The sequence below is a fragment of the Arvicola amphibius genome, chromosome 5 (genome assembly GCF_903992535.2).
Source record: "Arvicola amphibius chromosome 5, mArvAmp1.2, whole genome shotgun sequence".
In the NCBI taxonomy this organism is placed as follows: Eukaryota; Metazoa; Chordata; class Mammalia; order Rodentia; family Cricetidae; genus Arvicola; species Arvicola amphibius.
The window spans coordinates 20,032,188-20,047,194 of NC_052051.1; the positions used below are offsets into that span (position 1 = coordinate 20,032,188).

The 15,007-nt window shown below is 47.5% G+C and overlaps 3 non-coding genes across 3 annotated transcripts; all 3 read left to right on the forward strand.

The window, feature by feature from the left end:
- Positions 1–10,945: 10,945 nt before the first annotated feature.
- LOC119815931 lies at positions 10,946–11,076 on the forward strand. The gene has a single exon (XR_005285604.1). It is a non-coding gene; the product is annotated as a small nucleolar RNA SNORA71 (small nucleolar RNA).
- A 1,494-nt stretch (positions 11,077–12,570) lies between these two features.
- On the forward strand, positions 12,571–12,701 carry LOC119815934. The gene has a single exon (XR_005285607.1). It is a non-coding gene; the product is annotated as a small nucleolar RNA SNORA71 (small nucleolar RNA).
- Positions 12,702–14,252: 1,551 nt separating this feature from the next.
- Positions 14,253–14,383, forward strand: LOC119815932. Its single transcript, XR_005285605.1, has one exon. It is a non-coding gene; the product is annotated as a small nucleolar RNA SNORA71 (small nucleolar RNA).
- The last annotated feature ends 624 nt before the right edge of the window (positions 14,384–15,007 follow it).

The following is a 15,007-nucleotide window of genomic DNA, read 5'->3' on the forward strand; positions in this document are numbered from 1 at the left end:
TTTCTGGTTGAGCCCTCTAGCCTGGTCTAGTCATGTTTTCCCAGGGCGATATGATTGCAATGCCTGTTCTCAATGAAACAAAGGACTACAACTAACAGTCAGTGCTTTTAGGCACACAAAATATTTCAGGCATTTTGACTCATTTAGTTATTAGGCCAGTATTACAGACTGAATGGGCTTCCTCCCCTAAATCCATTTTGTAATCCTACCTCCTACCATGCAGTTGCAGGATCTTTGGGAGGGGGGGGATGATCAGGTTATGAGGGCGGGGCCCCTTCTAAGAGTTCCCTGGAGTTTATGTTTTCCTTCTGCCACTTGGAGACAGACAATATGGGAGACAGCCGTCAGTCTGTCACACAGGGGTAGGGAGGAAGTGGGGAGCTCGCCAGATACCAAATCTACAAGGACCTCAGACTCACATTGTGTCACTGTGACAAAATACTGAGGAAATCAACTTAAAAGAGGAGAGATTTGTCTTAGCTTTGTGGTTTCTGGGCCTGTAGCGAGGCAGATTGTGGAGCAGTTGTGCCAAGGAGTATGCTATGTAAACAAAGCTGCTCAGGGTGGCCAGAGAGCAAAAGAGAAAGGGCTGAGCTTCCAGTACCCTGCCCCTACTCCCCATGTGCCTCCAGTCACCTCTCTTCCTTCTACTTGGTTCTACCTACCAAGTCATTAGCTCATGGCCTTTGATAAAGAAGTGTGCAAATCAAAGTTACAAGCCAACTCCCATTTGGCTGTAGACATAAGTATCTTTTAAAATACTGGCAAACTTCAGGCCAACACAGCCATGGTTCAGTACCTTTGAAGGACTAGCAATAGAGTCTTTTCTTTTTGAGACAGAGTCTCACTGTATAGCCCTGGCTAGCCTGGAACTTGTTATATAGAACAAGTTGGCCCTGAACTCACAGAAATCTGCCTGTCTCTGCACCTCTCTGGTGCTGGGATTAAAGTTGTGTGCCTCCACACCTGGCAAATGGTGTCTTCTGTTGCTCCTGCTGGGGAGGATCAGCCTTGAGATTCAAGGATATGGAAATTAACTGCATCTTTATCAGTGGTGACAAAGGACTCACCACAGCCAGCCCACTTGCAGGTTTCCTGGCTCCTGCCCTCCTGCCTTCATCTCCACTGCAGGTACCCCTCCCACAAAGCCCATGGTTGGCCAGGAAGGATCTGGGATCTTGTTGAGCACTCCAGGTGCAAGCAAACCCTGGGGTCCCATTGGTGAGAAGCACATTCTCAAACTAAGACAACTTAGATGATGGGCATCAGAGAAAGGCGTGTTCTCCTTCAGTTATGAAAAGCTTGGAAGTGAGGGCTAATTTTGATTGTCAGCTTGACAGTATTTAGAATCACTTAGGGGATAAAAGGGGTTCTAGAGTGGATGAACTAAGGTAGAAAATCTCATTCAAAATGTGGGTAGCAGCATTCCATGGGTTCGTGGCTCAATTAAAAAGGAGAGAGAGAGAGAGAGAGAGAGAGAGAGAGAGAGGAGAGGAGAGGAGAGAGAGAGAGAGAGAGAACGAGGGGAGCACCAGCATCATCTTTCTCCACTTCCTGATCTCAGGTGCAGAGCAAACAGATGCCTCACGTTTTTGCCACCACGACGGACTGTAACCGTAAACTGTGAGCCCCAAGAAAGTTTCCCCTCCTTAACGGGCTTGTGCCAGGCATCTTGTTGCAAAAATAAGAGAAGCAATGAATACACTTCGGCTCAGAAGGTAACCAAACATTGAGCTCAGAATCCACCAAGTGAAGGACTGCATTTCTCAGAGAGCCTTCCCACTGCTTGTGCATTCTCCTTCATCCCCAACAGCCCTGCACAGTCTCACTACCTCGGGCTTAATATTATTCTGCTTTGCTTTATGAAGCGGGGAGGGGGGTTCAGTCCCACAAATACACTATTAGGAGCTATTCTTAGGAGTCTTTATTAGAAGAACCTGCAGTTTTAAGCATTGATGATGTCACTCTGCTGCACCACAGGCGGCTTCCTGGGAAAGTGTGTCCCTCCAGTCATACATTTTTGTGGCATCAGCTCAGCCAAGCATTTCTAGCATTTGTGCCTTCCAGTCACAGACTATGATACCGATAGTGTGCCCTGTGCACAGCCTGCACAATGTATGTGCCAGCAGTCCCTGGAGCAGTTTAGGGACCACTGAGTGACCCTGGATGCCAGGCTGGCCAAGGCTCCCACCAGGTTTCAGCCTCCGATTTCAGGAGTCTGGGCTTATTCTTGCAGATAGATGCAGTAACAGATGAGCAGAAAGAAGCAGAGGAGGAGGATGGACAGGTACAGAATAGCACCCAGCAGGACAGCCATTTGTACTGGGGACAGGGCCTGGAGCTCTTCTTACAGGCCTCAGTGAGCTTGTGGCTGATTTCCTGCCTGACCCTGGGCACCTGGCAACCTTGACTTCTCCTCTTCCTCCTCCTCCAGGGAGGAGCCCCAGGCCTCAGGGATCCACAGCCATTGTGAGGTCACAAGCTCTCAGAGGGTAGAATTTTGTTCTCCCAGCTCTAGTCAGACTCTATTAATAAAACCTGTATGTTGAAAGAAAGAATCCTGATATAGAATCATCTTCCTTCCTTCCTTCCTTCCTTTCTTTCTTTCTTTCTTTTTTTCTTTCTTTCTTTTAGTTTCTTTCTTTATGCTTGATAAGTGGACTTCCCTTTGCATCTAGAAAGGACTGGGCATGTCCTGTAACTCTTTTGATTCATTCTTGTTTTTGTTTTATTTATTCTTAAAAAATAAAAATTTTTGCAAAAGCTGGATGTGGCTGGGGGGTTCAAATTTCCAGCAACCACATGGTGGCTCACAACCATCTGTAATGGGGTCTGGTGCCCTCTTCTGGCCTGCAGAAATACACACAGACAGAATATTGTATACATAATTAATAAATAAATAAATATTTAAAAAAAGAATGCGTTTTAAAAATAAAATAAAATAGTCAGTGAATGGGGAGGAGGTAGTTCTGGTTTACCGTCTGAATGTACAGTCCACCGTGGGAGGGAGGTCGTGGTGGCTGGTCACACTGCATTCAGACCTAGGATACAAGGATTGCTAGCTCTCTCCTGTTTGTTCAGCACCCCAGACCACAGAATGGTGCTGCCCACATCCAGTAAAGGTGGGTTTTCTCATCTCATTTAATGTAATCTAGATAATTCTTTTCCAGATATGCCCAGTAGCTAACTAAGTGAAGTGTCCCTCACAGGTGTGTCTAGTGGTTTGCCTTCTAGGTGATTCTAAATCCTGTCAAGTTGGCAATATTAACCATTATAATGCTGAGATAATATTTTGGTTACAGTATTGAGTATAAGATACATCATGAGTGTAGTGTGGAGCTTGGCGGGCAGGCCTGCTTTTCATCCTGCCAGGCTCCCGGCTGCCGGCTAGCTTATGCCCCAAAATAACATCACACAAATTGTATTCTTTTAAACACTGCCTGGCCCATTATTTCCAGCCTCTTACTCACATCTTGACTAAAGCATATCGAATAATCTGTGTAGCACCACAAAGTGGTGCCTTACCAGGTAGATTCTAGCGTACGTCCATCTTGGGCTGGAGCTTCATCGCATCTGGCATCTCTCTGAGGAGAGGCACGGCAGTCTGCCTAACTTAGGAGAGGCGTGGCATCTTACTGATCCTTCTACCTCACTTCCTCTTCCTGTTCTGTCTACTCCACCCACCTAAGGGGCGGTCTATCAAATGGGCCAGGCAGTTTCTTTATTAGCCAATGAAATCAACTCAAACAGAAGACTCTCCCACATCATTTCCCCTTTTTCTGTTTAAACAAAAGAAAGGCTTTAACTTTAACATAGTAAAATTACATATAGCAAAATAGTTATCAAGTAAGAATTAGTTACAATATTATATCCATTTTATCTTTTATCATAACAAAGGAAAACTTTATCTATCCATTCTTCAACTCCATCAAAGACTCCAGAAGGATATAATATTACCTAAGTAAATAAGAAATAAGCAACTTACAAAACTCTAGAAATCACAGAGACATCTTGCTGCCTGGACAGTCACCCAAAGTTCCTTTGTACTGTTGGGGCATCCATCTTCAGCCTTCAGGCCCATAGTTTCCAGCAGACATTTCCATGAAGCAGGAATTTTCAAAGGCAGTTCAGTCACTATCTGCTGTGTCCTGCAGAATGTCTCGCAGACTCTTTCATGAATCAGGAATCCCAAAGAATCATCTCACCTTTAGGCAAGTTCAGCAGTCCTCTCTCTGCTGGTTCTTTGTGTTCAGTTTATTCAACAGTCCAGGCAAGAGCAGTTTCTTGCCCAAATGGCTGTCAAACTCCATAAGGATCCTCTTTGATGCCCATCTTCCTCTTGAAGTAGATTGGTGCTGCCAGGAGCTGACGTGTCTCATTGTCATGAAAAGCCTTAAGTTATTAAAACATTTAAGTGGAATATTCTGTAGTCTTTGAAAAGATATTAGGAATGCCTATCTAACTGAAATATATCTCTATATATCTAGAAAATCTAACTAACATGACTACAAGCTTTACTATTATTGATGACTATCCATTAACAACCTATATACATTACATTTTTAAGATGAACTACACAATCACAATACCTTAATCAGTATCAGAAATACATATACATATAAGAAAATTGACCTTAAATTTAAATTACTAAAGCAAACTCCATATCAATGCAAATTATTCATATCTATATCATCTCCCTCTTTAAATGTAAAAGAACATTTATAAACAATATTTGGGAATATGGACGTAGTTATTTCTCTCCAAACTGCTTCCTGCTGAATGGGGACGCTGTTAATCAGATCTTTCATGGTGTAACCTGTGTGCCAGGTTCATCTCAGTCATCAGTTGAGCGAAGTAATTTTTTGAGGGTGTTCATAGCAACCTTTCAGGAGGGCGTGGTCTATCATACCATATTGGGATAGAAGCAATCCACAGTGTCTCATTTTCTGTAAAAACAAAAGAAGAATCTCTTTTCCAAAGTATTATATCCTTAGATCCAAATTCTGAAGTCAAGGTATTTTCAAAATATCTATCTTGGATTAGTTCAGCAGCATTTATAAACAAATATCTTTTAGCATCTGTTGCTTCTTCCTCAGCATTCAAACAATTCAAAGAGAGCATAATAGCATACAATATCAAGATTCTCTGTATATTTTCCATCTTTGTGCGGCTTTATTTTAACCTCTACTTCTTTTATTTTTACTTTTACTTTTTGAGACAGGTTCTCTGTATATCTTTGTCCTGGAATAACTCTGTAAAACAGGCTGTCCTTGAACTCAGAGGTCTACTTGCCTCAGCCTCCCCAGTGCTGGGATTAAAGGTGTCTGCTACAACACCTTGAACTCACAGAGATCTCTGCCTGTCTCTGCCTCTCGGACATTGGGATTAAAGGCGTGTGCTACCACACCTTGAAGTCACAGAGGTCAATCTACCTCTGCCTCCCAAGTGTTGGGATTAAAGGTGTGTACCACTACAACAAACTACTTCCTTTTTTATTTTTATTTTTATATTTTTTACTTTTAAAAACTTTAACCTTTAGCCTGCATATATTTTTAACACATTGTAAACCATTTAGACGTTTTCTTCAACTTTGAATCTTTCTTTTACTGTATATCTCTCTTTTTCTTTTTCTGACCATATGAGCCTTTAAATTACTGAGCAATATGGGTAGGATTCAAGCCGCAGCTTTGCCAGCTAGATCCATCCCATTCCTTAGGTTTCCAGCCTCATGACAGAGGTACTTGCTAGAGCCATTTTTATTACCACAACTTTGTGGTGTTTCAAGGTCCCTGCCAGCAAGCAAGCTGCAACAGTGTTAAACAACAATCAGAAGCTCCATAGTCAGGACCGCCTGCTTGAAAGAGTCAGCGTTTGCCCTGGCAGGATGACCCAGAAAGCCAGCATTTTAAAACAGCACAACTATTTTCCTGCTACAGCTGAAAACTGAAAAGCTTTTCATCAACACCGTTTAAGTGTTTTGTGGCAGGACCTCTTAATGAGCTGCAGGGTTTTGCAGCTGAAGCTGAGTCAGGAAGCCTCTCTTAGATGAGAGCGCTTGCTCAGACCCGAGAAATTGCTGTTATCAAGAAAACATGCTTTACTCTAGCCTTTCCCAAGCTTTCTCAGGCTTTCTGTGGATTCAGTTATCCACGTTGGGCACCATTCTGTAGTGTGGAGCTTGGCGGGCAGGCCTGCTTTTCATCCTGCCAGGCTCCCGGCTGCCGGCTAGCTTATGCCCCAAAATAACATCACACAAATTGTATTCTTTTAAACACTGCCTGGCCCATTATTTCCAGCCTCTTACTCACATCTTGACTAAAGCATATCGAATAATCTGTGTAGCACCACAAAGTGGTGCCTTACCAGGTAGATTCTAGCGTACGTCCATCTTGGGCTGGAGCTTCATCGCATCTGGCATCTCTCCGAGGAGAGGCACGGCAGTCTGCCTAACTTAGGAGAGGCGTGGCATCTTACTGATCCTTCTACCTCACTTCCTCTTCCTGTTCTGTCTACTCCACCCACCTAAGGGGCGGTCTATCAAATGGGCCAGGCAGTTTCTTTATTAGCCAATGAAATCAACTCAAACAGAAGACTCTCCCACATCACATGAGAATTCTATTTTTTGTCTTTAAAAAAAGATTTTAAGTAATTTTTTGTGTATGAGCGTTTTGCCTGCATGTACCATATGTGTTTCACAGACACACACTGTTAACAGTGGACAGAAGAGGGTATCAGATCCCCCTGAAACTGGCTTACAGACAGGAACATTAAGGGCCTCAAAATGAAGACTGAGAATTGAACCGAGGTCCTCAGCAAGCGCTTTTAGCTACTGAGCCACCTCTCCAGCCCAGACTATCTTTTGTCTTTTACAAGTCACTCTTAGGGGTGCTGGAGAGATGGCTCAGTGGTTAAGAGCACTGGCTGTTCTTCCAGAAATCCAGGGTTCAATTCCCAGCAACCACATGGTAGCTCACAACCATCTGTAATGAGATCTGGTGCCCTCTTTTGGCCTGCAGTGATACATGCAGGCAGAACACTCTACATAGCAAATAAATAATTTTTTAAAAAGTCACTCTTAGGGCTGGAGGGATGGCTCAGCGGTTAAGAGGCTCATAACCATCTGTAATGAGGTCTGGTGTCCTCTTCTGGCCTGCAGGCATATATACAGACAGAATGTTGTATACATAATAAATAAATAAATTTATTAAAAAAATAAAAAATAAAAAGTCACTCCTAGAAAACCTAAAATTAGAGCTGGACATAGTGGCTCATTCCGGGCGGGGTGTGTGTGTGTGTGTGTGTGTGTGTGTGTGTGTGCAGAGGTGTGTCTGTAAGAGTACCTTCCTCAGCGTATCCCAGTAACCACATCCCACAGTTCCCTCCCAACACAGAGACCCACAGTGTCCAATCTCAGAACCCTGTGAGCATCTCCTAAGTGTGGAACATGGGATCCACTCGCCTCTTAGGACTCCCGTTCCCTCAAGGTTGCACGGCAGAAGTTTGAATTTTCCCTTTCTCCTGACCTAGAGAGTGTCTGGAATCTTCCAGTGGAGTTCCTCTTCAGACCCAAGGGCAATGCTACCTTAAGGCCAAGAGCCACATTTGACCTAGGATTCAGGCAGAATTTGAAAGTGTGGGGACTTGGAGCCCCTTCCTAGACGTCAGTCCGTCATCTCTGCCGCTTGGATCAGGTCTCTTCTGGCTAAGGGAATCGCTCCATCTGCCTATCTCTTGAGACTTTTAGGAAGACGTTTAGTAAAGCATTCATTCTTTGTCCACTTCTCTGGGCTAATCTCACCTCCACATTCCAGTCTCAAACCCTTACTGACATCTCCATGTGGTGGTTTTGAAGAAACATGACTGTAACTCATCATTTGTTCCTTTGTGGAACCACTGATCCAGGTGTTATGGAATCAGTAGTGAATAAGATGAATCTGCTTCAGAACAAACAAACAAAAAGCGAAATGAAGGAAGGTTTCTTTGTAAACTCTGCCACTATCAAAAATCAGCAACACGTCCAAGCAGTTGTTGTTGGCCTTCTCTGCTCGAGGGGGCGCTGGAGGTCCCGCCGGTCGGAATTGCCACTCTAGGCTGCAACAGCCTCCCGTATCTGTACTTCCGCCGGCGCTCATCGTGAAGAGTGAAGCTTCCTGTCGCGTGGATGTGAACCCTGTGTGGCCAGTGCCATCCACCGAAATCTACAGACATCTTGCGTGCTCCCGGGCTCTCTGCTCCTCTGCCCAGTGCAGGGTTCCAAGGTGAGTGCATCGGGGCGCGTGAGCAGCGCCGTTCCCTCCATCAGGGAAACTGAGGCCCGCGGGCCGATAGTGGACGGCGGGTCTGGGTCTGGAGGAGGGCGCCCAGCCCTGTGCTTTCCGTGTCCCAGCCCTCCGCCGTTGATTTGCGGTGTCTGAAGCACCGAAGTCATGTCTGTCGCCTCCGAAAGTTGATCGTTGCTTACGACCTGTGGCCCTGTTTTTAGAATCCTTCCAAGGCGAACTCGTGGACCAAGGCTTAAATTGAAAACGCTCCCAGGACCCCTGATGCAGCGTCCGGATCCCCGTGCCCTGTCTTCCGCTACAGCTCCTTCCCGTAGGCTGTGCAGCCCTCCTGGAGACAGATGGAAGCTCCCTGGGTCGACAGATTACAGCTTTTGCATCCCCTGGGGCCCCCAACTCTCTTCAACTCCCAGGTGGGTGCCCGTTGTCCCTGGAGAGGATGCTTGGGTAAGTGGTGATTATTCCGGAGGAATGTGAAGCCTCCGCATGGCCTTCCGGTGGGCACCAGCAACGGAATGGTGTGTGTGGAGTCCAGATGGCTTTTGAGAAAAGCCTGGCAAAGCCACTGTGCAGAGAGAAGCTTGGTGGGGGCCAGAAAGACCAAAGGCCGCATGGTTGATCTTTTTTTTTCGAGACAGGGTTTCTCTGTAGCTTTGGAGTCTGTCCTGGAACTAGCCCTTGTAGACCAGGCTGGCTTCGAACTCACAGAGATCCACCTGCCCCTGCCTCCCCAGTGCTGGGATTAAAGGCATGCACCACCACCACCCGGCTATGGTTGATCTTAAATTTCAAATCCAGGACAAACAGATGAGGTTCCCATTTAATATATCAAAGGAAACCTGTCCTCCATGTTTCTCCCAGCTTCCCTCAGACCTTACCTGTTTCACAGGCAGGGTGTTGCCGGCAAACGCCACCCCCTTCCTGAACTCTCCGGTCCAAGGACTGGGCCATCCCCCATCAACCCCCTCCCCCCCGCACTTCCCTATATAATCCAGATATTTTTGTTACCTGCCCTTTTTGAACCTTTGCCCTCCTGGCTGCTTATCTGGTTTCCCTTCTCTCCTTTCCCCTTCTCCCTCCCACATGGCCCAGCTTAGTCTGGCCATATCCACTCTGGACATATCCCTGACTCTAACTATGTTCTCCCATACATCTATAATAAACTTTCTCCTCCTTCACCATATGTAGGAACAGCTTGTCCTTTACTTTGCTTTTTTCCCCCCTCTCATTTAATTATTGAGCCACAGACAGACAACAGAATGGTGAGTCTCTGGGGACAGTTCAGGTCCATGTTGCATAGTGGGGGTCCCTTACAGATTTAAAAGGAAATGGAGAAGGGAGAGTGGTGTGAGAGGTCCTTCTGTCTATGTGTTGATTTTATTGGTTAATGAATAAAGAACTTCTTTGAGCCTATGGCAAGGGCAGAACAGAACTAGGCGGGAAAAGCTAGACTGTGTGCTGGGAGAAAGAAAGGCGGAGTCAGACGCCATGGAGCTGCCGGTAAGCCACAGCCACGTGGTGATACACAGATTAATAGAAATGGGTTAAATTGATAGGTAAAAGTTAGCCAATAAAGCCGGGCGGTGGTGGCGCACGCCTTTAATCCCAGCACTCGGGAGGCAGAGGCAGGCGGATCTCTGTGAGTTCGAGACCAGCCTGGTCTACAAGAGCTAGTTCCAGGATAGGCTTCAAAGCTACAGAGAAACCCTGTCTCGAAAAACCAAAAAAACCAAAAAAAAAAAAAAAAAAAAAAATTAGCCAATAAAAAGCTAGAGCTATTGGGCCAAGCAGTGATTTAAATAATCCAGTATCTGTTTTTATTTTGAGTCTAAGCTAGCCGGGTGGCTGAGAACCAACAAGCAGCCTCTTCCTGCAGGGAGAGTTCATGCTGCATGGTTTGCTGACTAGCAGCTTCTGTGTCTGGTGTTCTCTGTGCTTTGCAGGTAACTGGGTAGTGTTCAGGCTGCTCACCTGGGCTTCTTGTTTGCAGAAATAACAGCTTGGGTACACAGCGACCATAAGAGGTGTCTCCATCCTGCCAGACTGATGGACCATGTTGCTCCTTAGTGAGGACTGTCCCCTGGCATCTGGAGCTCGGTATCCCGCAAGAATATGTGCAGTTTCTCGGATTGCCTTTTGGAGTGTGTGAAGGTGAGGGAGGCTGAGTTCCTCAGATCCACATTGCCCCTCCTTGGGGGCTTTGAAGTATGCCTTCTTCTGACTGAACCCACCATGTCCTTAGTTCCCCTGTCCCCACTTTACTTGGTGGGTGTCAGCAGGAAGGATCTGGTGGGTCATCTGCCCATATCTCAGTCACTGCTCTCTGCTAGCTTCTGGACTTTCTCTGGTCCTTGGTTTCCTCGTCTGAAAATTGGGGCCACTGGACAGGAGAGTTCTGTGACCTTCAGCTCTCCTGGCTGGGCAGGTTATGTAAGATACCAGCTAGGAAGTGCTGGATCCGCTGCAGTAGATAGAGGGCGCCAGTTAAACCCAGCCCGGGCTGTGGGTCCCAGCCAATCATCTCAGCTCTCCTTAAGGACCCACAACTGGTCACTCTTTCCTCTCTATTGCACATCTGGCTGTTGCTTGTCTGTCCATCTGTTTGCAGTTTAGCCGTTTTCCAGCTTGGCCGTAGCCTTTCCTCAACGTTGCCGCTTCTCTTTATGCCCTGTATTCGAAAGTGATCGTGGGCTGCCTGTGCCCTGGTCATTGATAGTGCAGGGAGAGGATGCCGAAAGCCTTTCCCCGTGTTTGGAGGATCCACACTGTCCTTGCCAAACCCTGGTGCTTTCCCACACCACTTCCTGCCTGTCACCCTGACACTTTGGTAGGCAGCCATATGATCAACCTGGGGCTGGCCTCCGGGAGTGCCTGGGCGGGCAGGGCATGGAGCTTAGCTGCTGCTCTCTTAATTCAGAAGCCTCCACACCCATTGTCACCTCCTAGGACACTTGAGACCTTGTAGAACCTGTTTCCTTGCTTGGCTCCTAGCAGTACATCTTTCTGCGTTGTCAGTCAAGAGTCAGGGTCCTGACCGGAACAAATGAAAGACAAAGGACAGTCAATCCCTCCTTGTAAGGCATCGTCGCCTGTAAACCGAGTAAGCAGCTGCACGTGGAGTTCCCAGAGGAGGCAGATCTGCTGTTCTTTCCTTCCACCCCCGTGGGAAGAGGCAAGAACGAGAGCTGGACAACACAGAATAACTGATGTGTCTTTACTGCCCTTACAACCAGGTCCGTGCCCTGTGCCGCCAGAGGACAGTACATGCCAGCGAGCCATGGCCCTGATGCACAGCAGAGCATCGGGCTTGTCTCCAGAGCACTCCAGGTAAGATGTGAGACCCTTGTGGCTGCTCAAGTGATTGTAGCAGGTAATTCAGAGACTCAGCACTGTGTTCAGAGAGGCCTGCTCGGGGGTCAGTGCTGGAATTTAAAGCTGACTCTGTCCAGCCTGGAGCTTCAGCCTTTGAGCCCTGGAGTTTGTAGTTTTCCCTGTTGCTTTGGTGGCTGCGTAGGGGAGGTGAGGATGAAAAGGGGGTTATGTGGATCCTCCCAAAACCTGGATTATACTTGTTACCCCCAGAGCCCTGCTAAGAGAGAGCTTAGGGCTTTCCCAGGGTTAGTCTGTTGTAAGGGGAAGGAAGAGCATTGAAGACACCTGTATGTGCCATCATTCCACTCTGACCTTTCGCTTTGTCCATTACAATGGCAGTGATTGGTCAGTGGTACAGGAAGAAGACATAGCTGGCGATAGGGGAAAGGAAGGGCTAAGGGTGGTGTGGAGCCTCTGCACTGGCTTCCCTAGGAACCCTCTGTCAGCATTGGAGCAGAACGCACTTCTCCCCCAGTAACGGAGTGTCCCCATCTGTGTGTGCACCCCCAAAGCTGTATCTCGCTGGCTGTCACTTTTTTGGTTCTGGTTACCTAAACACTGACTGCTCAGTGTGACTAGAAATCGAACCTTACTGGTGGAAAACGGGCTCACCCTAGACATACTGTCTGCCTTGAACCCCAGCCTGTGACCAGCTGATACCTAGCTAGTCCCCAGACCCCACCAAGAGGCAATCTCCACTTGTTGGCTTGGAAACCCAAAGTCATGACAAAGGTTTTTATGGACATGAGTCCTCAACAGGTTCTGGTAGTTTTGCCAGTTGAGTACCCCTTGTTCTCCTTGGCACGTGATGCGGTTCCATGCGATTGACTTTAGCACAGCATCTGTGTGTTCACTGTGGCTTGAGTCTGGCCCTGGTATCAGTCTCTTGTCTTTCCTAGGTCTCCTTTTGTCCTTCTGCCCCTGCATCCGAAAGTGATCTTGGCTGCCCGTGCCCTGGTCATTGGTAGTGCAGGGAGAGGATGCTGAAAGACATGTTCCTGGGTTTGGGGCGCCCATCCTGCCCCCTCAAAAGCCTGGAGCTTTCCTACACTCTGCAGCCTTGTAGCAGTGTGTCCCTTTCTGGAAGCTGCACAAGTCAGTGCTGGGTCTTTGCAGCTTGATGTCCTGTTTCTAGAGACCTGTGAGGTAATAATAGGCCAGCACACATTTCCAGAGAGCCGCGTCTGAGGGGTCCTTGAGTGTATTGAGAGGGGAGCTTCCTCGCATTCGTGTGCCTTGAAGTACGTATTGGCATCGATTGCAAGCCACAGTTCTTAGCCTGTTTTCTTCTACCAGTTGTGTAACCCTTTGAAACTTTCTTTAAAATGTATGGTTTGCAGACCAAAATACAACTTGCATTCTTTTTATTTATGTGTATGTGTGAATGCACATATATTTATGCCCCATGTGTGCCCGTGAAAAGGTTATTGGGGAATTAGAGTCGAAGAGGGTGAGTCCATGGCCATGCTGGAGCAGGAGCTGAGAGCTACTTGAGACACATCTCACATCACAACTACCAGGCGGAGAACTGACTGGGAATGCCATGGGCTCAGAGCCTCCCTTGCCATGACACACCTCCTAATCCTTCCCAAACAGTTTTAACACTGGGACTGAATATTCAAATATATGAACTTATGGGGTCATTCTTATTCAAACCTGCACACACATCCTAACTGCTTCTTACCAAAACTAAAAGCAGTTAAACCAATTTCTTTATCAGAAGTTACAATGTATTCAATATAGAGGAAGAAATAACTCAGAGATAAACTCAGAGCCTTTACCTGTGGAGGATGGGTACAGTCAGCAGGTGAAGTACAGAAATAAGGAGCTGGGATGTGTCTCAGTGGCAAAGCGCTGGTGCAATGTGTTGTAAATTGAGTTTCCAGCATGGAGAAGAAAGGCTCCGGGAAGACGCGGTTGCAGCCCGCCCACCTCCAACGGCTAGTTGTGTCTTGGTTGACTGTGAGGTACTGATTGTGGCTTGTCTCTGTAGGATTGTCAGCTGATCTTTGCTATCTATGTCAGCACTCCCCGCATTGCAAGAACTGACTGGAACAGGGGCCTTGCCAGGTATGAATCTGAGATGCTTCAGGGGAGCAGCAGTGGTCCAGGAAATGCCTCAATCGTGAGGAAAAGCAGAGGCTGCTCCCTATTGCTGCTTCCCTGCCCAGGTCAGCGGGGCTATGCCTCCCCCCCTGCCACCTCACTTGTGTACGTCTTCGTGGTGTGAAATGGGGGCATATGGAGCCACTCTGCGGTCACAGTTCATTCGGGGCGTGCAGGCAACTGTCTCTAAACTTGGGTTAGGACGCTTGTTAGGAAGCAGGCCCTTCCCAGACTTCCTGACCTAGTGAGTTCTCAGAAGTACCCCCACGTGTGTCCATTGCTTCATTCTCTTTAGTAGGAGACCATTGAAGTAATGGTTCTTGGATTGGTTCCTGAGGCAAGCACTGCCACCATCACCTTGGAGGCGGCATTTAGCAGGCTCTCCAGGGGATTCCTGCAGAGCTTGGGGAATTAGGAAGCTACTTCAGTCGGGGGCTGTTACTATGGTCACTGTGTCCTGGCCAGGTATCCTGACTTGGCCCTTTCCTAAGCTGCCCCTGTATTCGAAAGTGATCGTGGGCTGCCTGTGCCCTGGTCATTGATAGTGCAGGGATAGGATGCCGAAAGCCTTTCCCCGTGTTTGGAGGATCCACACTGTCCTTGCCGAACCCTGGTGCTTTCGAACAAATCTTCCTTCTCCCAGCTTTTTGTTCTCCTGGCTGTTGACACCAGGCTTGCTGAGTGCCTTCTGCCAGTGCTGGGCAGTGTCCACAAAGGCTTATGGAAGGGAGTTAGAAGCGGGGTTCTACCTTGAGGGTTTTTATTCTGGCCCAGTTTTGCGAGTATCCTGTGAGTCCTGGCCACATCCTCTTCCGTGGCTGCAGAAGAGAGCCCTCCATGAGCCTGTGTGGTGGAAGGCTGGCGTGCCCACACTGCTGTGTTGAGAGATGGGGGAACATGGGCAGCAGGACTCTGGCCCCTCTGAGCCTGTCTAGCCGTGACCTGCTTTCAGCCTCCAATTAGCTAACAGTGAGGCTCTGTGGTTATGTAGGTGGAGGTCCAAAGCATTGTTCTCTTTTTTCTTTTAATTCTTTAGGTATTTGTGGACCCCAGAGGACCAAGGAGTGGACAGCAGGACCACCACTCAAAGTGAAACTGGGGACTGCCCACTCACAGCATCCTGAAACAGCCTTTTTATTATGTTTTGTAATCAACTCAGGCATGGGAGACTCGAGCATACAATGATTCGACACTAACAAACACCTCAGAGGGCTTTTCTCTTGAACTTTCCTGTTATTCCCCCCTCCCCC